This window comes from Sceloporus occidentalis, unplaced genomic scaffold (assembly GCF_023333645.1).
Source record: "Sceloporus occidentalis isolate IW3139 unplaced genomic scaffold, rSceOcc1.0.p SCAF_1, whole genome shotgun sequence".
Lineage (NCBI taxonomy): Eukaryota > Metazoa > Chordata > Lepidosauria > Squamata > Phrynosomatidae > Sceloporus > Sceloporus occidentalis.
Genome location: NW_028316981.1, coordinates 248,015,155 through 248,040,096, shown reverse-complemented (window position 1 = coordinate 248,040,096; position 24,942 = coordinate 248,015,155). Strand labels below are relative to the sequence as shown.

At 41.3% G+C, this 24,942-nt stretch overlaps 1 protein-coding gene across 5 annotated transcripts in view; it reads right to left on the bottom strand.

Moving 5' to 3' along the window:
- The window catches only part of MARCHF3 (membrane associated ring-CH-type finger 3), a 200,780-nt gene extending 176,386 nt beyond the window's left edge, over nt 1-24,394 (bottom strand). For 4 of the 5 annotated variants that reach the window (XM_089491409.1, XM_089491401.1, XM_089491386.1 and 1 more), the window contains exons 1-2: nt 24,258-24,394; nt 2,922-3,026 (exon numbers count right to left, since the gene is read on the bottom strand). The gene's annotated coding sequence lies outside the window, so the exon portion shown is untranslated. Of the gene's footprint in view, nt 1-2,921; nt 3,027-23,039; nt 23,157-24,257 lie in introns of all 5 variants that reach the window. The other variant, XM_089491394.1, reaches the window with a different exon arrangement.
- Between the last annotated feature and the right edge of the window lie 548 nt (nt 24,395-24,942).

The following is a 24,942-nucleotide window of genomic DNA, read 5'->3' as shown; positions in this document are numbered from 1 at the left end:
GGGTCCTGTGGCACTTTTAAAGATGAGCATGACCTTTTGTGGATGACAGCTCAGTACTTATGGCCTTCCTTTCATCAAAAGATAGCCGCAGGATGTGTTATATATAAAATACTATTTTTATATACTATATATAATACTATATATAAAATCATTAGAGGCCAAGGAGACTTTCTATAAGACAGGTATGACATCTACTTCTCTAATACAGCAGTCTGTTGGGATGAAAATACTGTGATGCAGACTTCCCCAATCTGGAGCCATAGCTGTCCAGAGGACTCTGGGGCTAGTCATTCAACACATTTGGAGGGCATCAGGCTGCCTAGGGATATTACAAAACTACAACCAAGGAAAAAAACCTACCTACTAATACAATTGTAAACTATAGTTTAGCATTACTTGAATTAGTCTTGGGGTTGTCAGTTTCCATTACTCTCACCATGGCTGCAAAGAGGAGATCAGCTGCTTTCACATCAATTTTTAATTTAATGAACTTCAGTTTTGTACCCAAACCTAGATATTTATGGTTTATTGCAACAATCCAAGTTCCACCATGGCTTATGAATTTGAGATGTTAAGTGTTAAATTAAACCATGGTTTACGATTTTCATCTAATTAAGATTTCAATGCACCATGAAACCATCATTATCTGAAAACAGAAAGATAATACTCTAATCACCTCCTGATGAATATACCAAAGATTCTCTCATAAAACGATAAACCATTATTAGTATTATATCTGGAGCTCTTTCACACTACACAATTATCACTCTATGATTCTACTTTAACTTTGATTCTTATGATAGCCTGTGTTTTATGGTTTAGTGAAGCAATGGAGCTCTGACAAAGAATTCTAAATATCCCTCCCTAAATAGAAAATCCCAGTATCCCATAGAATGGAACTATGGCAATTAAAGTGTAATCACAATACTATAATTGTATAGTGTGAAATGTCCCCTGAACAAACCTGGTGAGTGTTTCCAGCTTCCTTCTTTGTATCCACTGTTAAGCTATCCTGCATTCTTATATCACTACAAATTAGAGTTACTGAGGCTGGGAACAGATTGAACTCTCTCTCTGAGATGACCAACTTAATCAACACTACAGATAAGCACACAATGTTTTACAGATGTAAGAACATTCTTTCCTTGCACTTAGCTGCAGTAAAATAAAAGCTTGTATCAAACAACCACAAAATAAGAAATTCAGTGGTCCAAGGATGCACTGACTGTACCCATGGTAATATCTTTTATTTATAAGTGATTGTTTATGGGAAGCCTGAACAAAACATTCATTTTACAAATCTGTGGACAATACAGGTTGCATTCCCCCTTATCTGAAATGTTTGGGTGCAGAATTGATTGCATTTGGCTGTTGCTGTTTTTAAATTTGAAACACCTGTATTTGTATATATGTACATAATGTGATATCTTGGAGATGGGACCAAATCTAAACATAAAATTCATTTATGTTTCATACAGTGTGCCCGCGTCATACACGGCTTCCAGCATATGCTGGAAGCCACGCCGGAAGGAGCAGTGCCGTGTGTTGGAAAAGGCAATGGTGTGCGCGTGCTGCCGCGCACCACCACAAGCACTAGCTCTAATCACTTGAATGGGGCTTGAGCATCCACATTTTTTTTCCTTACGCAGCAGGGGGGGCTAGAATGGATCCCCCGCGTAAGGGAAGGGACGACTGTATAAACCAGGGGTACGCAACCTTTTTGAGCCAGGGGCCGGGTTGCTGTCCCTCAGACAACTGGGGGGCCGAAGCCAAAAAATAAATAATTAATTAAAAAAAATTAAATAAATAAATAAACCGGGACAAAAGTAGGACAAAATTTTCAAATGGAAGTCACTTTTTTTAAAAAAAATATGGAGGACACGCAAAAAAAATTGATTTTTTAAAAAATGTTAATATAAATGCATGTTTCGGAGGCTTCTATAGACAATTGCCCCCCTTGCCCACTGCTTGCCCGCCCTTGCCTGCCTCCTCCTGATAGGCCAAAGGCCCCATGCCCTCATGCGAGAGGCCAAAGGCTCCGGCGGCAATCGGCGGCAGGACCGGGCTGGGGCCGGTCCCAAGGCCTTGCCGGGCCGCATCCGGCCCACGGGCCGGAGGTTGCCTACCCCTGGTATAAACTTTATATGCATAGCCTGAAAATAGTTCTATACAATATTTTTAATAATTTTGTGCATGAAATATTTTGTGTACATTGAAGCATCAGAAAACAAGCAACCATCAAAAAAGTTTTGGTTTTTGGAATATTTTGGAATTCTGAATAAGAGAGACTCAACCTGTATATACATTGTTCTCATATATTAATTGCACATCCCAGTGCTCTGCACTGATGAAAGCTGGGGACATCTGCATTGTATCAATTTTAGGTGGTGCTGGGTGGGCATTCCCAAAGAGAACACTATAGATGGGGTCTCAGGATTCCAGTCATGTAAACAAGGAAGGAGAGAAAGTAATGACAGGAGTGGCAGCACTGAAGACACTGAACTCACATCATCCACCCTCTGAGCAAGCATGTTCATTCCAGGTCAACAGAGAGATGAATGCAAAGAGCAGAGGTAGGCAACTGTGGAGGGTCCAGGGACTGTGCTCACCCCATTTTTCACCAGGCAGTGGTGAAAGAACTTCATGGTCACTTCTAGTTTAGTGGATGAGGCTATTTCAGGCTCCCAAAAGTCACCCTCTCCTAAATTACAATGAAACGGAAAATCTGAGGTTTCTAGAGCATAATTCTTCATATTTTCCACCAAACCTTTTTCAGCAATGAGGGAGTTCTGAGGGGACCACATGCAGCCTGCACAATTCCCACCCCTGGTACCAAGGCCGGGAGTGGGAAAGTGCCACACACTTTGTTTTCACCTCGTCTTTTGAAAAAGTCTACACGATATGTCTTATGAAGAGCATACCTCTGAAGTCTTCTGACATTGCTGCTCCTTGGCTTTAGATCAGCAATGATGGGGAGGAGCGAAGCTCAGGCATGCCTTACTTGAGTGTGATGGGTGAATCAAGACCTGAAACATAATGAGGAAACAAAAGCAGGGGAAGAATGTTTATTAGATTTAGAAAAGGAAATACAACAAAGGCCCTCTCTATTTTAAATCACCAGGATTTTTAAATGCACTTTCAGCTTCCCACCATAAAATGTAGTTAGGAATTTCTTAACTCTCACTATGAACATGTTTTAAATACACATTTAAAATCTTTTTTTCATTAATGGCACTACAAGTGACTGTTGTATTGCATTGAACAGTCCTATTTAAATACAGCCAGGTGCAACCCTGGACATTCACTGGAACTTGCCTCCTTTTTTAAAATAGTGACTGAACATCATTTCCAACACTCAATGTTACCAAATGAACAAACACAGATGGAAATGGTTTGGTGCTTACCTAGTTAAAATGTTTTTTTTAAAGGCTGGTGCCATTTCAACTCCAAGGCAGCTGTTTTTGTGAATCAGAAGAAAGCTTTCAAAATGTAGTGTGCATTGGGGGGGGGGGGGGAGAAACACATGCCCGTCTCTGGTTTTACCCAAGGAGCATTGCTCAGATTACTTGAGAAATATTCCAGCTATGCATGTATGTGTGCCCATTCAACACTCTATTTTTCAATAAGGCTTCTAATATACATTTTCCATGAACTCATGCTCTTTCACCATCCAGAGGAGTTAGCAAGTGAAGATTAATGCACATGTCTAACAGATATGTCCCCTAAATCTGTACTTTACTAGTTACAATTTCTTTTCTTTTCTTTTTTCTTTTCTTTTCTTTTCTTTCTTTTTTTTTTGGGGGGGTAGCTTTCTCCATTTCATATAATACAGTTAAGTTTACAATGGGACATATATAGACAGCAGTCAGGTCTCATCAAAAATGGTTCTTGATTTTATTCTATGAAACTGCTTCAATGCCAGAAATCCAGAATTCTTCACTCTAAAAGTATTTGGTGTTAACTAGAGTACAACCATGATGTGTCCCCAGAATAAACTTGATTTACCATCAACTGTTATTTATGTGGGAGTATTTGCAGCAGAGATTTTACATAAGTGGCTTATTTCTACTGAATTCAGCACAGCTTTAACTGTTTAAACAGAGGTTCTCATTATTTTAACAAAATGATGAGTAGGCCAGTTATCCTGGTTGTTATAGTAAGTTGACTTTGAACTCAGACCACTCTATCATAGTTTTTTCTTGGCAAAATTTATTCAGATGAGGTTTCCTATTGCTTTTCTCTTTGAAAGTGAGTAGTCATTTGCCGATGGTCATCTGTAGCTGAGCAGTGATTCAACCCTGATCTCCTAGAATCCAAGCCCAACACTCAAACTGTTATACCATGCAACAATTATCTCAATAGCAGTATCATTGCATTAAATTTTTCATTTTGTTTTTCACAGACTTGTGGAGAAAATGACTTGCACTTCTAAAATCCCTGGGAGCTAAAATGCACAGTGTTACCTGGGAGTTTCTGGAAGTTATAGGCCAAAGCTCAAGTAAGTCAAATTTAAGATTCCCCCAGTAACTTCCAACTCTCACTGTCCAACGATCATAGTCTTAGGATAAAGCTTACTGACCATATGAAAATTAGTTTATTTGCAGTTGACAACACAGATCTCAAATAGTACAAGACTGCATTGGTTGTATAACATCTGCTAGAGTGTATTTGTTTGAGAACAAACTTGGACCTTAGCATGAATGGGGCGTGTGTGTTTGTTTTAGTCTATCTCTGGAACACATGTTGTCTTCCCCAATAGATATTATTTCCAAATTCCAAACTGAAGATGATATGTAAGATATCTCCACCTCCTCGTTATTTGTGAATGGAAAGTGCTACACGCTGTTGTTGTTGCTCTTGTTGTTAACTGCCCTCAAGTTAGCTTTGACTCATGGCGGTCCTGTGGATGAGACATCTCCAAGTCCCCCTGACCTCAACCTCTCTGCTAAGGTTCTGCAGGCCCAGGCCCATATCTTCCCTAATTGAGTCTAACCATCTGGCATGTGGTCTTCCTCTCTTTCTATTGCCTTCCACCTCTCCTAGCACCATTGTCTTTTCTAATAACTCATTTTTCCTCATGATGTTGCCAAAGTATGACACCCTCAGTTTAGTCATCCTGGCTTGCACAGATAGTTCAAGCTTGATCAGTTTTAGAACACATTTCTTTGTCTTGGTTGTCCATGGGATTCTCAGGATGTTTTCCCAGCACCAAATCTCAAATGTTTCCTTTCTTCCTGTCAGCTTTTTTCACTGCCTAGCTCTCACATCTGCACATGGCGATGGGGAATACAATGGCTTGGATTATCCTCACTTTAATGTTCAGAGTTATGTCTTTACATTTTATGATCTTGTCCAGTTCTTTCATAGCTGCCCTTCCCAGTCCTAGTCTTCTTCTGATTTCTTGACTACAGTCTCCATTCTGATCAGTATTTGAACCAAGGTATGGGAACTACTTGACTATTTCAATTGTCTAGTTGTCTAGGGTTAATTCTTCCACATATTATCTGGTCATTTTTTCAAAGTTCAGTATTAATCCAACCTTGGCACTTTCCTCCTTGACCTTCTTCAGTAATTGTTCCAGGTCTTCATTTGTTTTTGTTAATAGCTTTGTGTCGTTTGCGTATCTTAGCAAACATTTCTTCCTCCTGTCTTTACTCCTCCTGCCTCTGGGTCTAAGCCTGCTCTACGTACAAAGTTTTCTGCATACAGGTTGTATAGATAGGGTGATGGTATGCAGCCTTGCCTGACCACTTTGCTGACTGGGAACCATTCTATTTCTCCTCATTCTGGTCTGATAGCAGCCTCTTGTCCTGAGTACATGTTATGCATCAGGACTTTCAGATTTTGTGCCACTCCCATATCTCTTAGTGCAAACCATAGCTTTTCATGGTCTGTGAATGGGACAATAACCAATTGTCCTGATGCGTAATCTGTACTCAGGACATGAAGCTGCCATCAGAACAGAATTGTGAGGACCAATTATAGACCGGTCTTTCTATTACCATTTTTGGGCAAGGTGATAGAGAGGGCAGTTGCCTTCCAGCTCCAGGTTGTCTTGGATGAAGCTGATTATCTGGACCCATTTCAAACCAGATTTAGGATGGGATACGACAGCCATGGTCGCCTTTGTCCGTCTGGGCATCAACAGGGAAAGTGTGACCCTGTTGATGTTCTTGGACATCTCAGTGGCCTACGATACCATTTACCATGGTATCCTTCTGGAACGCTTGAGGGAGTTAGGTATCAGAGGTACTGCTTTGCAGTGACTCAGGTCCTACCTCTCAGGAAGATTCCAGATGCTGTCGCTTGAGGACAGTTATTTGTCCAAGAGGGAGCTCAAATCGGGTGTCCCTCAAGGTGCAGTTCTGTCCCCAATGCTGTTTAACATTTACATGAAGCCACTGAGAGAGATCATCCAGAGACAGGGGGCGCGGTGTTATCAGTACACTGATGACACCCAAATCTATTTCTCTATGTCTCCGACTGCTGCAGTTGCAGTGACTAAGGATGGCATCTCTCCTCTGGGTGCCTGCCTTAAGTCGGTAATGGGCTGGATGAGGGAAAGCAAACTCAAGTTGAATCCAGAGAAAACTGAGGTGGACAATACAAAGTGTTGGTTATTACCCTTAAAGCCCTACATGGCTTGGGCCCAAGTTACTTGAAGGAACGCCTCTCCCTACACGATCCGCCCTGCACTCTCAGAATATCAGGGAAGAATTTATTAGAACACTGTAAGTTCAGGCTAACAACAACTTCTCATAGATCATTTATGGCCGCAGCCTCCAAATTGTGGAATAGCTTATTGGAAGAGATCCATCTTATTACCACCTTAGATGCTTTTAAGAAGGCTCTTAAGATGGATCTCTTCTGGTGGGCTTACCCACCTGACCTCTTATAGGAGATTTTACGATAAAACGCTCTACTCTGATTATAACGATAAATTTTTGGATGTTTGTGATTGTTCAGATGATGTTTTAATTAAAAATTATATTGTTAGTATTTTATTATCTGTATTTTTATACTTGCATTTTACTATTTTATTGATGTAACCCCACCTTGATCCACAGGGAGAGGCAGGAAATATAAATAACAATTATTATTATTATTATTATTATTATTAGTTCCCAATTGGCAAAGGGATCAGACAAGGCTGCATACTATCACCCTATTTATTCAATCTGTATGCAGAAAATATTGTATTAGAGCAGACTTATACTCAGAGGCAGCAGGAGTGAAGATAGGAGGAAGGAACATTAACAACCTCAGATATGCAATGACATAGTACTACTAGCTTAAAAAAAGACTTGGAACAATTACTGCAGAAGGTCAAGGAGGAAAGTGCCAAGATTGGATGAATGCTGCACATTAAAAAAAAACCCAAAAATAACGACCATGGAAAATCTACAAGAATTCATCCCAGACAACAAGATAATTGAAACAGTTAAAGAGTTCCCATATCTTGGTTCAGATATTGATCAGAACAGGGACTGTAGTCAATAAATCCAAAGAGGACTATAGGGCTCAAGAGACGGGAAGAAAGGGGTGGAGAGATGCTGCCCCTTTCTGCCCCCAACGAAGGCCGCAGCAACCAAATGGTTCCAGGAGCCCCAAAAAGAACCCGCTCCTGGCGGGTTCTTTTTAGGGTGCACATGAGGTGCTATTGGTCCCCTTGCACGTGCTGATGAAGTCCATGTGGTGCTGTCTGGATGCTGCATCAACACGTACATCATCATGGCAGTCCCCATGTGGATGGAGGTGAGCCATGATGGCGCCCACAGCGCGTGGTAGGGCTCGGAAGCGTGTGGAAGCTCTGCTCTCCCAAGCCGTAAAATCAGCCCAGGTTGGCGCAAGGTGCCAGTCTATGGCAGGCCTAAGTCTGGGAAGGGCAGCTATGAAAGAAATGGACAGGATCATAATGTGTAAAGACATAAGCCAACAGGAAGAAAACAAAGAAATTTAAGACTTAATACTGGAGAAAAGTACTGAGAATACTGTGGAAGGCCAAGAAGACAAATGAGTGCTAGAACAGATCAAGCCTGAAATATCCCTACAAGCCAGGATGACTAAACTGAGGCTGTCGTACTTTAGTAACATCACGAGGAAAAATGAATCATTAGAAAAGGCAATGATGTCAGGAAAAGTGGAAGGCAGTAGAAAGAGGGGAAATCCATATGCCAGATTCAATCAGGGAGGACACAGGCCTGGGAGGCTGAGGTCTCAGAGAGGTCTCATCCATAGGGTTGCTCTGAATCTAAGTAGACTCAAGGGCAGTTAACAACAACAACTTAATGCATAAATTTAATATGTTTCTTCTATAAAGAGTTTTTCTGTCACTGGGGGAAAGTCTTGAGGTCAGAAAGCAATTATTTCTTTCTCCTCTACAGCCTCTCTATTCACACCCAAATCATGTAGGAGCCTCATGGCTTTTCCATAGATGCTATCCACACAATAGGTACAATTTGGATCAGGGAAATAATGAAATGGAAAACAGGTGACACACCAATTCCTTTTCTCTCCCCACTATCCAATTGCTTCTTCAATCCCAACTGTAGTTCTGGAGACAGCTTTTCCTGAAAGGGTCACTGACAAAGACTCTGTTCCTCAAGGCATAACTCTTAATGGGAAGACATTCTGAGCTGCTCTGTCAATGACACTCTCTTCCCTGAGGCACTGCCTATATAGCTTTGCAAATTCTGGTATACACTTTATAGCACAGATCTCATTAACAGAACCTAATATAAAAGGTAAAAAGGGTAATAATAATAATAATAGTACTCTGAGTCAACAATGCACCATGAACATAGAAATCCAACATGCATATGACATTCCCATGAAATATCAGTAAATTCTCTTTCTGCGCCAGGTGCAAAGGCACAAAAGGATGCATGTACAGGTCTACCCTTTCAGAAATTAATGACCCCAAAACCCAGAGGCAGGAGGTTGTACATGAACACTGCAATGGACAGAGCATATGACAATATTGCCCACCTCAGGAACGCTGCTGTAGAGGGGGAAATGGGTGGGACGGAAAGCAAAACTGCATCCACTGATATCACACTTGTAGCTCCCCTACCCCACATCCCATCCATGCACTGGTAGGAAAAAAGTTTATAGAAGGCAGCCAGGTGTACATGAATTGCAACACACCCATTACATAGAAACAGGGTTACACATAGTTGGGAGAGCCTACACAGGTTCATCAGGCTGTCCTCTACAGATGCTTCCCTAATGCTGGTCAGAAACCTGTGGCCTTTCAGATGATGTTCAGATCCTTCAATATGGCCTGAATTGGTTGATGGGAACTGGAATCTAATGGAATCTGGTATGCCACATGTTCCTAGCCATATCCCAGTGCATATATGGAGGTTGTCATGATCCAGGGGTAGGATCCTGCCTTCTCCCCCAACTTGGTTCTTACTTATATGAATGAAAGCTCAAACAGCATTTCTGAGCAATTCCAACACAAGATATGATTATAAAGTCACATATTTTCTCTAATCGTTTATACATTTTATTGTAGTTGTATTTCCTTTGCTTAATTGTTGCCCAACACTTGATTCACCATGCACTAATTCTCCAATATTTCTTGACTTTGAGTTAAGAAATGGGAAGGAAACAGTTGTAATGTAACAGGAAATGGAAACTGTTCCCTTAGCCTGGGACCCGGCTGTTTGCTAAGATTAGTACAGGACATTTATATAACGGATTGTTAATCCTGTATAACTATAGTGATCTTTGCCATTTGCTTACTATTTTGGAAAAACTTTTCTTCCAGCTTCCAAATTAAATTTCCATTCCTTTTAAATTCAAGTAGTTTCAATAGCAGCCAAGAAGACGGTTTTGGCTAAGAAAATACTCTTGTGCACATACCCCCTTCAGTGAAAGGCAGAATAGAATTCAGATGAACCCTTTGCATGTCTGGAGCCAGCATGGTGTAGTGGCTTGAGCACTGGAGCACAATTTTGGAGACCAGGATTTGAATCCCTGTTCAGCCATGGAAATCCACTTGATGACCTTGGGCAAATCACACTCTCTCAGCCTCAAAGGAAGGCAAAGATAAACCCACTCTGAACAAACATCACCAAGAAAATCCCATGACAGGTTCACCTTGTGATTGTTAGAAGTTGGAAATCACTTGAAGGCACATAACAATTTTCATGTCTAAAGCAGCATATATAAACAGGGGTCTGGAGGATGCAGGATCTAAACCTTTTCAATACTTGAATGAAAAATGACATCTCACTGGGGACACAGCAATTTACTAGAAAGGCAAACTAGTGGAAGACAGGAGGCAAGAGAGCCTCATATATGCAAGACAAGTTGGTCTTTCAGTTATCCACTGGATGGACTTCGTAGGAAATAATGGGAGAAAGGCCTGCTTTACCATAAGATAAACACATCCCTGCTTCATCTTTTGGCTATCTTCTTAGCTTTAAAATATAATGAAAATGATTTGCTTATTGCTCAAGGTCTCCTGTTGCTGTTGCTATACAAAATAGCAAACATCAATTCTCCCAAGAGGAGATTTGAGTGATATGAGAAAACAAAAATCTCTAGGATCAATAAACACAATTATATGAAATTGTGTATTTTAAAACTTGAACAGGATAGCTAATATAATTAATACTAAGACACAAAATTGCCTTTTTAAGGGCATATTAATTTTCTTTTCAAAATGTTTTTTTAAATGCCCCAGAGTTTGGTAGAAATTATAATTATGGCAGAACCTTTACACCTTGTTTCCCAAGAGATGTCATTTTTTCCCATCTGTCCTTCCATGGCCCACTTATGATAGTGTTTCCTCTTTACCTTTAAGCCACTAGACATGTTTTCACATTATCTTTGTATTCTTTTATACAAGCCTTTCAAATTGACTTTTACTTATGATGACCCTATCACAAGGTTTTCTCAGCAGGATTTCTTCAAAGATAATGTCTCATTGCCTTCCTCTAAGGTTGAGAGAATTTGACTTGCTCAAGGTTACCCATGGTGTTTCCATGACTGAGCAGGGATTTGAATTCTTGGGCATGAACAGACAGGCCAAAATAAAGCTGCTTCAGGTCTCTTTGGAGGTATGCTCTTTAAATGATGCATGCGTCCTAAGAGGTCAGACACCATGCCAATGCCATGCTCCAGCCCTAAGGACTGGAGCGCAGCTTTGGCACAACTTCAGGCCTCTTAAGATGCATGTGTCATTTAAAACGCATAACTCCAGAGTCCCGAATCAGCTTTATTTTGGCCTGTCTGTCTGGGCCCCTTGTCTCCCAGAGTCTTAGTCCAACACTCAAACACTACACAACACTGGCTCTATATTTCTGAGCACTGTTCTAAAGAATTGTGTTCCATCTTAATAAGAATTCACAATGTATGCACAGAAATCTACCTTCAACCCAGGTCACCAAGTTATGGGTAGGAGTTACTTAACCAGTGAGGTGAACCAAATCCTGAAAATGCTCAGAGGTACTTAACCACAATAAATCCACAAGATAGATTTAACAAGATGCTCTCCTCTTAGCCTTATTCTCAGATCTTAGTAAGGGGGATAATAATTAGTTTCCTTACAGTGTTATTGTAAGGAGTACAAATAGATAGTGTTTGTGGAACACTCCCAACCAACACTCAACCACTATAAAAATGTTAATAACTGTATTAGCATAAGGCCTCCTTTGGTGAAGGATGGCTTAACGTCACCCTGCATCCAATAGAGAGATTATGTACAGTGCTTTCAAGAGTCCAAAGGACCTCATATGCATTATCTAGTTGTATTTCTTACATCTGAACAGTACAGGCTAAAGCAGAAATAGTGGCCTGATTGTCCAAGCTGGGAGCCAGTTGAAATTATTAATCTGAGGTTTTTTAAATTTTATCTACCAAACATTACTTGAAAGCTGATTATTATTTACAAGTGACAAAAAAAGTCTAGTAAAAGAATACTACTTCCCCAAGCTACAAAGGAGATTGTCTGTTAATGGTGGCTGTATAGTGAATAGTGGTTATTACTCAAGCAAGCAGAAGGACATGATGATAATAATCCTGAAATGTGAACAAAAATCTTTTGGACACAGCTTTTATTCCTTACATGGGTGAACAAATAAGGTTCTCATTTAATTTCAAGATTTCTAACATAGCACTTGTGAAGCGTAAATGTGTGTTTTGTCTATAGATGTAGACAATTCTGAGTAATAATGAGAGTTTATATTTCCAAAAATTAGGACACCAGCCATTATTTGCCTATCTTTTTTCTTAATAGTCCCTGAGAGGTACCCAGGATAGGGTTCTCAGATTTCAGATCCTGGCCCCAAATCTCTAGTTTTTGTGGGTTACCTCTAGATGGGGTGCCAATTCTTCACTTTTGGTGGCCTCAGTTCCAGTCAAGAAGAAGGGACAGTGAGCAAATCTCCATCCAGCTCATCTATTAAAGGAGAGATTTGCTACAGTTTGCAAGGCTTAATTGATTTCTTGCTGCAGCCTGTAAGGACTCTCCAGACAATCCCTTTATTTACCTAACTAGCTTCTTCCTTCCTAGACACTGTAATGCCAGGGCTCACCCTCTAGTCTTCCCTGCATCCACCTTTTGGCTAGAAGTAAGTCAGAAGAAATAATCATCTTGTTTCACCTTCATCTGGAAACAGCCCTTTTAGCTAAGATTTCTGTTTTAATTTCCAAATAGTAAATTACATTTTCTCTGTCTGTGTATTTGAATGACAAACTGTGAATAAATATTTGTCCTGAAAAATACCAAAATCAAGACCCAGTAAATGCCAACCTATCAATTTGAAAACACGAAATTGCAATTAGATAAATAGGTACCACTTTGGTGGGAAGGTAATAGCATTTGGTGCAGTCATGCTAGCCACATGACCACTGGAGTAGTCTTAGGACAGTGGCTCTTTGGCTTAGTAATGGAAATGAGCCCCCTACAGTCAGTTATGACTAGATATTCATGTCAAGGGCTACCTTTACCTTTACCATAGACATATCTTGTCTGTACTGGCAAAGGTACCTAGGAGGTTGTCAATATATCCTTTATCAGGATGCTGTGTTATTAATTTTGCTATGTAAAAACATTTGATCAGGTTAAAGTGCTAAAATCACCAAATAACAAATTAAATTCCGAATCAATTAGATGGCTTTGAAACATACATATGTAATTATATGGAATGTTGACTTGTAAGATTTTGTGTGTGTGTGTGTCTGTATTCAGCCCAAGTCTAAGTAGATATTATCATATATCAGCTGCATATTCTTGAGCTTGTTTATTTCTGAGAGTAACACTGCATAACATTACAATGTGCACTACTTATTTAGCACTTTACTTGCTGAAGCTGCAGTTTTTAAAAACAGGTCAGTATTAGCCAAGGTGCAAGTTTAAATGTATTTGTTAAAGATGGTGAAACTATTCAACTTTGATTAGAGAGACCCTGTTCTTTGCAGCACTGCCATAAAGCCATGGGTTTCCAGTGAATTGATTTGGGAATCCATTGCTGTGCCCTCACTTGGAACATGCTTCACTTGGCATAAGATTATTCAAGGTCAGCATTACAGCCACATCATTTCTATGTCAGATGACAGATGAGGCTGATGGCTTCTGCCTCAGCTGTCACCAGAGCACCCATGAAGAACTAGCATGCAGCTAGCATTCTCCTCTAAAGGCCCAGTTCTATTTGCTTAGAGAAGTGTAACAGCACTGGTCAAATCCATCTGTGCTGCCTTCAGATAATGGAGAATAGTAAATGTATAAGTCTAGAAATTTAGGTCAAAAATTGACCCCAAAAAAACTGAGTCGACTTATCCATGGGTCAAAGTATCTTAACTCTTATTTAAAAGAAGGAAATATCTCCTGTTGAAAAGCAAGAGTATAATATGGGAAGCACTGACCCCTTTTACTCTCTCATCCATCTAGTCTTAAGAGCAAGCGTAAAGAATTATGTCTGCTGGAATTTTGTAAGTTCATTGACATTTTTGCCTTGCTTCATCCTTTAGATCAGTGATGTCCAAACTCTGGCCCTCAAGGTGTTTTGGACTTCAGTTCCCACAAGTCTCAAGACACCTTGGCCAATAGTCTGGGATCCTTTGCTATGTGTCCCTAAATTTTACCCTCGGCTTATCCACGGGTCATAGCAAAAGCCATAATTTTGGCCCCAAAATTTGCCCTCGACTTATACATGAGGTCGATTTATAGTCAAGTATATACCGTAAGCTCTGAAGGCAGCTATCCATCATTCATCTTTGTCATAAACCCACTAGGTGGCCTTTGGCAAACTCTCTCTCAGCTTCACGATACAGCCAAGATTTTTTTTAAAGGTAGGTCAATAATAAAGTTAGGGTGTTTTGGTACAAATCATGACTGAGGGGTGTTTGTGTTTGTGTGCCTTCATGTTGATTGTCAATGTATGCAGACCCCCTGAGTTTCACAAGAGGTGGTTTAGCCAGTTCCTTCCTCTGAAATATAGCTTCCAGCAGCTGCTACTCACTGGTTGTCTCCCATTCAAGTGCTAACCAGGGCTGACCCTGCTTAGCTTGCTAGATCAGATGGAATCTGGTGCCTTTGGAGTATTTAGGCTTCTATACAACCATTCAAAACTATTTTCACACTCTCTCATGTAGAAGATTAGCAATTATTTTTCCCAGTATGCTGGGACCGGAATCATATTTTTGCCCATTAGCTTCAACACTTTCTTTCTATTCTTTTTGTTTCTTTCTATTCTAAACTTACCATAGACCAGTAACCCAATGTCTCAGGGATCATTACCAGTCCAGGGATCAGCACTATGAGTAGCACTGATCTCAAGTCACCTGTGAAACTTCTCCTCTTCTACATATTTACTTTTTATTTTGCAGAAGAGCTGTTTTTTTCCTTTGTATACACCCACTTCATAGTAAGGAATGAACATACAAGAAGATGGTGTCATGTCAAGTGTTTTGAAAGACATTATTTATTATGAGGATAAGATGAGCACAAACTACACAAGAACCTTGCCAAATGTATTTGGCTTACATCAGTGTAAGCAAAATTAAGTAATAGGCTTCAAGACAAAACAGAGACAAGAAATGATGTGTGTGGCAGAGCCACCCAGTGTGAAAAGCTGTAGCATGGAAACAACTCATGTTATGCTTCAACTGGTTGCAACCATTAATAAAATATGGACCTATTTATTGCATCATTCTGTTTTTGTCTATCTCATTCCTGTATCAGTTATTTAGCTTAACAACACTGAAAACCTTCCCACTGGCAAGAAAGACAGACAGAGAAGTGTTGTGCTGAGATGGCAGGCAGGTTTGGGGCATAGAATTCAGAGGCAGAAAGTACAAGGTGTAGACCCAACAACCATACATATCATTTAAATATCATATTTCTTCTATCACCTGCTCTGGAAAATCTGTATGAATATATGCTCCTAATCCAGGCACAAGGGAACAAATGACCCTCCAGATGTTGTTGCCTACAACTCCCATCAATGATAGGTAGCATAGCCAATGATGAGGAATGATGGGAACTGCAATCCAACAACATCTGGAGAGCACAGGTTTCCTATTCCTGGCTTATCTCCATTCTGGAGCACTTCTGATAGAATCACAGAATTGGAAGAGACCACAAGGGCCATGCAGTTCAAAGCCCTCCCATGCAGGACTGCACAATCAAAGCACTCCTGATAGATCACCATCCAGCCTCTCTTTAAAAACCTCCAAGGAGACTCCACCATCGTGCAAGGCAGCATGTTCAACTGTCAAACAGCTCTTACTGTCATGAAGTTCTTCCTATTGTTTAGGTAAAATCTCTTTTCCTATCGCTTGAATCCATTGCTCCATGTCCTAGTCTCTGAAGCAGCAGTAACAAAGCTTGCCCCATCCTCAATATGACATACCTTCAAATATTTAAACAGAGCTATCATGTCACCTCTTAACCTCCTCCTCTCTAAGCTAAAGAGCTTCCTAAGCCACTCCTCATAGGGCATAGTTTCCAGACCTTTCACCATTTTAGTCACCCTCCTAATAACACGCTCCAGCATGTCCACATCCTTGTTGGCCAGGAAAAAAGACAATATTCCAGGTGAGATCTGATGAAAGTAAAATAGAATGGTACTATTACTCCCCTTGATATAGACCAGTGACACCAAATTTTGGTGGGGCACTGCCCCCTTTTCTCTTGAGTGAGAATCCTAGCCCTCCCCCATCCCAACTGTTATTTCTTGATATCAGATCTATTGTTCATGCTGTAGCCAGCCAGCCAATGACATCTGCCTCAACCATACCCAGCTCACCATTGCCTCTGCCTCCACCTCACTAGGTAAATACAGTAGTGGCAGTGGCCCAGACCTGCTCCTCTCGCTCACCTGCACCAGCCTTACAACAAAAGGAAGGCTGGCTGACTGGATGCTAGGTTGCTGCTCCCAGGGTGATTGGGTGAAAAGGGAACAGCAACAGAGTTGACAGTTGAGCAGTGACCAGAAGCTTCTTGTTCGTGTTGGCCTTGTGACAAAGGCCAACAGGCTTCTCAGCTCCTTTTTAATCCAGTTGCCTTGAGAGTACCAACTGAGCAGCCTCTGAGCAGCAACAGAAAAGGCTCTCACCTGTGCAGGCCTTGTAGCAACGGCTGGCACAGGCAAGAGGCTTCTCATTTGCTGTGTGACCAGCTGCTCAGTTGCTGCTCTCAAAGTGACAGGGTGCAAAGAGGGAACCTTCTCCCCAGTTATGAAGGACTCTCAATCCAAGACAGGTGGAGAACTCTTTCGAAGAACCAACCCCAGCCTGTCTGACAAAAGAAAGCAGCAGCAGCAACAACAGCAGCAGAGCTCCAACATGCCAGCCAAGCCCTGGAAAAGCTCACAAAGCTTATGCAGGGCTCCTGTTCTCCAGTAATTCTCAGAAATTATTGCCAGTGGTTCTGTGATTACTTCTGCCAGTTCTTTTAACACCCTTTGATATAGTTCCTCTGGCCCTGGAGACTTGAATTTGTTTAGAGTAGCCTTTGTATTATCTGAAAGTGTCAAGATCATACAAAGAACAGAGACAGGGCTTCTCTGCCTCCTCCAAGGTGTAACAAAGCTGATGCCATCCCTGGTTGTGATGCAAAGTGTTGCTAACTAGGGACAGCTTTAATTTTTTATTATTCATCATCATACTCAGTAATTCATCTCATAACTTCACATTATTTAGGCATTATTAATATACAGTCATCTCTTTCCAACCACAGGCTTGCCATCCATGGATTGGAGCATCTGTGGATGGCCCCACCCCATTCTCCCCAATGGCAGTGTGTGTATTCATCCATGGGAGCGTGGGTGTGTATGCAGCATGCCATCATTAGGAAGAACAGGACTTGAAGTCCCACATTTTTTGCCATTCATGGAGAGGGGCAGGCAGAACGGAACCCCTGCAGATACAAAGGACCAATTGTATTATAATAACACTTCAATATACTAAATAAACAACAGCACAGTAATGTAACAGAATGTAAATATAACAGTCATAACAACCATGGCTATTACACTGACTTGGCACAGCAGTTATCGAATGAATACACCACTGCCAGCCATGGCTGGAATGACCATATCTGGAAAGGTACTACATTTGAGACCAAAGCTTGGAAAATTACTTTTAGGGCTACAGCTCTCAGAACCCCCAGACCAAACAGGCATGTCCAAGCTCTGATTACTAGCTTAGATGGGCCATTGCACCAACTTATGAAAGAGCTGATCTTCATCAAGATAGGCCATCAGTCACACTTTGAAACATTCAGCAGCTTAGCTGTCAAAAGTCACCCAAAATTAAACACTTATAATTTAAGAAGGATATGTACTCATGCTTCTGAAGGACATATTTCTCATTTCTTCAGAGGAAGATATAGGAAGCTCTTGCCAGCAGTGCCTTTTAATCCACCATTATGGCTCTTTATAAATGTGTATGTGTGAATCAGCACCTACTAATAGGCATTTAGGGCTCAGCAGAGAATCAAACAATGCTGCAAGATATAGATCAGGTTTAGTTATTCAAAGAATTGCCATCTTGAGGATTGGGTTAATTATGATAGTTTATGTCCTGACAGGTGTTAAAAAGGAACTGTTGCTGAAACTGAGCTAAATTGACATCAACCTTGTTTTTGGCAATACATCACTTTCAGGTTTAAAAATCAAAAGTGGAAAGTTTTGCAACAGCTCTTCTCAATAACCATTTCAAAATAAGTTCCAATGAAATTAGATACGTGGGTACAAGGTATCTTGCTCTCAAAGTGCAGGATAAATGGACCCACCACCACCTTTTCCTCCAAGCCGATCTTAGAATAAGTTCTTAATCGGGGATCCAAGTACTCCATTGATAGATTTCGGGGGGGGGGGGGTGTCTGTGAACATGTATGGGGAAAAGTACATCCTTTTCTCCCCATTAATCTCTGCAGCTGAAATTTGGCATGTTATGCACTTAGAAACACTATTTTGAGAAGGGGTCCACAGGCTTTGCCAGATTAACAAATGGATCCATGGCACAAAATAATTAAGAACACCTGTTTAAGAAGGTGTGGTTTGTATCTATAGACTATCTTGCAATCTACTTTGAAAAACAGTCTTCTAATCCATTCACTGTAATGTCCAGTGTGCTAATGTAAACACACTGCACTAAAAATAAGCATTACCAGCCTAACGCTGGTAGAATAATAAATGGCACACCCCTGACCAACCCATGTCAAGGTGCAATTTACCTGTGAAAAATAGTCCTTTATATTTATATTGTTAAAATAAGCAAAAAATCCAAATCTCTCATCCTGGCAGTAAAAATATAACTAGAACAAATTAAGTAGCTAACAAATTACCCATTTTTGTGATGTTCTAAACTCACTGCCTGAGCCAAGTGTCTTATGGTAGTGCCAACAGCAAGATCTCAGGGTCCTGTACTGGGACATAAATGTCACAAAGTACCATCTTCCATCTGCTCCTAAATAGTTCCAAAGCCAAATAAAGCATTTCAGCCTGACTTCAGAGCAATTGCTTTGGACATGGCACAGAAATAAGCTAGGAATCAAGTCTGCATCACATCATGTTACATGCCACCCTTGAATACTCAGAGCTTCTTCAAATGCTGCAGTTTTCCCCAGAAGGTTTTACAGCTGAAATGGAATTAACCAAGTTACAGTGTCTCAGCATGCACTTCCAGATCTGTTTCCCATATCTTAAAACAGGTAAATGCAATAGCTGGGAAATGATTCTTCCTCCAGCAAATGAAATTACTGCATCTGTTTTACTATAAGGACAGTTTTTTAATAATAATAATAATAATAATAATAATAATAGAGAAGCAGTCAACACACCCATTTTTGACAACAGATCACTCAGAAGCATCAAATGGAAATCACGAATTAGGAGAAGGAGGGAGGTCTGGGGTCATTTCAAGTTAATCTTTGAAGAACCTTGAAGCCCTCCCAGGGACGTAGCCAGGATTTTGGGAAGAGGGGGGGTCCAGACTAAGTGCCACCATTATAATGGGGCTTGGGTGCGGTGGCGCAGCAGCACGCACCATTCATTTTATCTAACGGAAGGGGGGCTCCGGACCCCAAGAACCCCCCCCCCCTTGGCTACGTCCCTGGCCCTCCTGATATTTATCCATACAGTTGGCCCTCCTTATAAACGATTTTTTATACATGGATTCAAGCATCCATGGTTTGAAAATATCCAAAAAAAGTATAAGTTTCAAGTATCAAACCTTGATTTTTCCATTTTATATGAGGAACACCATTTTGCTATGCCATTGTATTTAATGGGACTTGAGCATACATGGATTTTTGTTCTTCATGGGGGTTCCTGGAACCAAACGCCAGCAGACAACAAGGGTCCACTGTATTTAACAGCATAGAGGCTTGATACCACTTAACGCTTTCCATCCTACTGAATCTTTGGGTCTCTGCTTGGTGAGGTATTTGGAATTCTCTGCTAGGGAGTTCTAGTCACTCATCAGAACTACAGCATAATTTTTACACTAGTGTAGTGACCTAATGGGATTCCAGCCACGATTTTTTTCACATGTGTTCTTAATAGTTTAAAATTTATGTTTTAATTAGATTGTTAAAGGTATATATATATATAGCGTGGCATAGTGGTTTGACTGTTGGATTACAACTCTGGAGATCAGGTTTCGATTTCCCAATTGGATATGATACCTACTGGGTAATCTTGGGCAAGTCACATGCTCTCGGCCTCAGGAGAAGGCAATGGCAAACCTCCTCTGAACAAATCTTGCCATGAACCCCTTGATAGCTTCCCCTTAGCATTGCCATAAGTTAGAAATGTCTTGAAGGCACACCAACAACAACACCATAGACACACACACACACACACACACACACACACTATGGATTGTTTCTGAACATTTTCAAACTGTGGATGCTTGAATTTGTGTATTAAAAATTTGTGTATAAGAAGGGCCAACTGTATTTTTAACTTTTGTAAGCATTATATAATTATTAATTAGTAGTTTTTTGGTTGAATTGATTTTATTCTTTGTAAGCAGTCTTGGATCCTTGACTGAGCAAAAAGTAGCAAATCTGGACAAAAACAAAACCAGACGTAGCATGGCATCAGGTTCAGGAACATCCATGTGGCATCTATGGGCATTGCAGGGGTGAAAAATGGTCCCAACTCCTTTCAGTTACACACTCCTGATCAATGTAAATATAAGGGTTATTGCTTTTGTAGCTAGCAATCACACACAATACTCCCCTCCCCTTCATCCCAACCAGAAAATTGAGTGGAATTTTCTCAGTTTCATTTAGAATGATTTGAGTTTCTCATATTCCACTGGTAGGTCTGGCCTTACCATTAAGTAAAGAGAGGTGACTACCTCTGGCAGAAGATCCTGGGAAGCAACAGTAGCAACATATAACTGGCTGCAGTCAACTGTGGTCCTGAATGCCTCAGCTCCTTCCCTTTGCTGGAGGACAAATTTGCTTATGCCAGCTGTCCTGGGAGCCTTCTGGCCAACGCAGAAAGTGATGGAGCAGAGGAGACATTGAGCCTCCATCACCAGGCTTCAAGTAAGCATTTCCTACCAGCCCAGTCAGCTTCTGTCCAAGAACTGGGAAGCCATGTTACCCTACAGCATAATGGGCAGCATAATGTCTTGGGCAAAACTTGACCTTCGGTCATTAACTTAGCCCTACATGGTCTGGGTCCAGGATATCTATGGGATCACCTCCAGTACACTCAGGTCCTCTGGGGGATATTTACTTCAACTGGTTAAGACTAGACTGACAGTTGTCACCCAGAGGACTTCTGCATCAGCCACCCCTGGAACTGTGGAATGACCTGCCAGGAGAGATCGGACATCTAAATATGCTCTCTCAATTTAAAAGAGTATTAGAGACCTATCTCTTCCAGCAGGTCTACCGGGTCAACTTTAAACGGGGAACTTTAAATTAAGATAGTTTAACTTATGATGGGATGATTTTAATGCATCCTGTGCTTATGTGTTTTAACAGTGTTTTTGCAATGTTTTAAATGATTTTATGCATTTTAATCTATGTTGTATCCCACCTCGAGCCTTGGAGAGAGGCAGGTAAGAAAAAAATATTAGTTTTCTCATTTACTCAGCACATTTACTGGGGAGTTTCCCCACTCAGGCTGCAAATCTTGGCATACTTACTTAAGAGGAAGCTCTACTGTAATCTACCAAACTTTTCAGTAAATGTGTTCAAGAAGATCCAAGATATCATTCCACTGAAGCAATGCTTCAGTGGAACAAGCAGGCAGCCAATCTCACCCTCCTTGCACTAGCAATCCTGCATGGGCTCAAACCCTGCTTTAGAGGCTGGAAACTCAGAGGAACACTATTGAGGGTTGCATGGAAGAAAAAGTCCTATTGTACCAGAGTGCAGTGCTGAATTGAGGCCAAGAAGACAAAGTGCCTGTGTTTCTAATTCTTCTGTAACACACACACACGAAACCCCTCCTGCTGTAAACCCAACTTAGCCGTACAACTTCAGATTTACAGTTTGATTGGGGAAAACTCTGAGCAGCATTTCATTAATCAGACCCCGATTTGGTGGAGAAGATGATGCGTAAGCCTCCCATTAATTAGAGAACTCTTAATTGCCTCAGAGCCTCAAAAATAGCCTAAACAAACCAATCACTTACGGAAGCCTATCATTAAAATCAATTTGGCATGGACCCAAAAAGCCTCGATTTGGCCAGGATGCTGGCTCAATTCAGTTGCTTCAATCCAATGTTTCCAAGGCTGCATCTTAGGCTGCATCCAGAGTGTAGAAGTAATCCAGTTTGACACTGCTTTAACTGCCCTGGCTCAATGCTGTGGAATTCTGGGAACCCCAGAGGTGGATGTGGGGCTGCCTTACGCCTGTCTTACATAATAATCCCCTGTTGCTTTGGGACATTTAAGGCTGCATCCACAGTGCAGAAATAATGAATTTTGATACCACTTTAACTGCCACTGTGCTATGGAATCCTGGGAACAGTTTGTGGTGGGCTCAAGGTGAAGTACAACATAGATTAAAACACAATTAACTACAGTTCCAAGAACTCCACAGCATTGAGCCAGGGCAATTAAAGCGGTGTCAAACCAGATCATTTCTGCACTACAGATGCAGCCTTAAACTCACTTAGAAACAAGTTCCTTTAGGGGGAAAGAAATAAAAATAACGCCAGTGATGTACCTTTGTGTGACTTTTAGCTATCTGCATGCAGGATTGGAGAGGCCTGAAAGCTCTTTCTTGTCTGGAGTGTGTTTTAACAGATGGGCCGGTGGCAAACTGTTGGGGGGCTATAAACCAGCCAGCCGTGTGGGGGATCTGCACCAAGCACTGCTGTTGAACTGAAGGCTCGTAAAGTTCACGGACACAGGCAGACTCAGGCTTGTATGCCTTGGCACAGAAGGGAAAACACACAGAGACTGGGATGCAATTGCACATCCCCCACCAACCATCCAGGGAGAAGTTCAAGACTTGGCATTCCTGTCTCGCACCCATTACAGCCCCTCATCTGGAAGAAACAAAGGAAGGAGAAACCCAACCCAAAAACAAATCAAAAACCCAGATCCACCTTATTTAGATTCCTCCAAGAAAGGAGCACATGGGGACCCAGAGGCACATGGTATTTATAGGTCTGACAGCGAACGAGAAATCATAAAAACCGCACAGGTAGGCTTGATGTCCACCACTGGGAATAGAAGAAGAAAAAGAAGTCAAAACATGCTATGGAAAGAAATGGAAGAAATTATTCCAGGCTATCTGTTTTTCTGTACGAAAGACTATTCTGAGTTGTCATTATTTTGAGACAAGGAGGAGCCAAGATGGACTGGTCATTTAGACCCAGCTTTTGTTTGTGTTTGTTGACCACCCAATTGTTGCCATGGCATGTGTTATATTTGTATGGACACCCTTTTAATGTGCAGCAGCTGAATGAGAGATTCAGGGTTTATTTAGAAGCTATGGTCTGCATTACACATCTGTCCAGCTGCATGTGCCTTTTGCTGCTTTAATGAAGGGCTTTATTCCATGCTTGCCCAGGATATTTATTATAGTACAGCTTCTCTTATAGATACATATATAGGATATATTGGAGAAGCCTCCCTCTCATAATGCCCTTTCAGCCACAGAAAAGGGACATTATTGGCAACCATGCTCTTTTCCAACACAAAAAAAGTTGGGAATCTCCTGGGATTCTGGCACATTTTATCACGCTTTTTCATCATAGCCCACATCCTAAAAGCGAGCCTTTTCCTTACAAAGAACATTTTAAGCATTTTTTATTCTGTTTTCAACTTGATTTTTTTGGCACTGGATTTGTTTTAATTATTGTAGTAACTTAATTCTATTTATTAAATTATTTATTTTTATTTTATTATTTATTTATTTATTATTGAATTGTTTATGATTTATTAAATTCTACGCCTTAATAATACATACTATTTTTGTACTAACTGTGTGGTGTTATTCTTTTTTCTTTTTTTAATGTTGTAAACAGCCCTGAGTCCCAACCTTGGGAGAAGGGCGGGATATAAATAAATATAATAATAGTAATAATAAATAATAAAACTATTTTAACTACAATTTAATCTGACATATTATAACAATAACAACAAAAAAGATTCCAACTATACATGTCTGTTTAAAAGAGTTTAGGCTTTTGTTGCTGAACTCCCATTCCCAGATTGCACAGCCTGGAGCCATGGGCAGTTAAAGTGGTATCAAACCGGATTATCCTTCCAGTGCAGATGCACCCAAAAAGTCCTCTCCTCTGCCCCAGTGAGGGACTCACCTTCCTTTGTGCACCTCTCCTCCTCCTCTTCCCTCTCCAAGAGTCCCACTCTGCTGCTTAAGGCTTAAGGTGCTGCCCTTCCCAGGGCTTTGGAGAGAAGCGAGAGCCCCATTGCTGCTCCAGACAGCCTAAGGAACAGCAGCAAGAGCAGTGCCCTCTGCCTCTGGCCGCCTTCTGACAATCCTTCCCTGGAGCATCCAGTTTCCAGCCAGCAGAGCGGGAGGGGGCGGGGCCAGGGCTCTGGATTGGCAGCCGCCGCTTCCTTCTTCGGAGCCCAGCGCTCTGAAAGGGTCGGCTAAGCGGCCCAAAGGAGCTAGACTAGGACAAAGGGCGGGCGGCTGGGGGAGGGAAAGGTGCCCCCCTAGTGGCCAGAGGGCAGAAGCGCACCCGGGACATCATCCTGGGAGCTCAGGAGGGAGGAAGGGCAACCCCATCATCATCATCATCATCATCTTGATACTTGATGGAGCCCTGGTGGCGCAGTGGTTAAATGCCTGTACTGCAGCCATTCACTCAAGACCACAAGGTTGCGAGTTCAAGACCAGCAAAAGGGCCCAAGCTCGACTCAGGCTTGCATCCTTCCGAGGTCGCTAAAATGAGTACCCAGACTGTTGGGGGCAAATTAGCTTACTTGCTAATTAGCTTACTTGCTGTTCACCACTATGATCTTTGGAATAGCGGTATA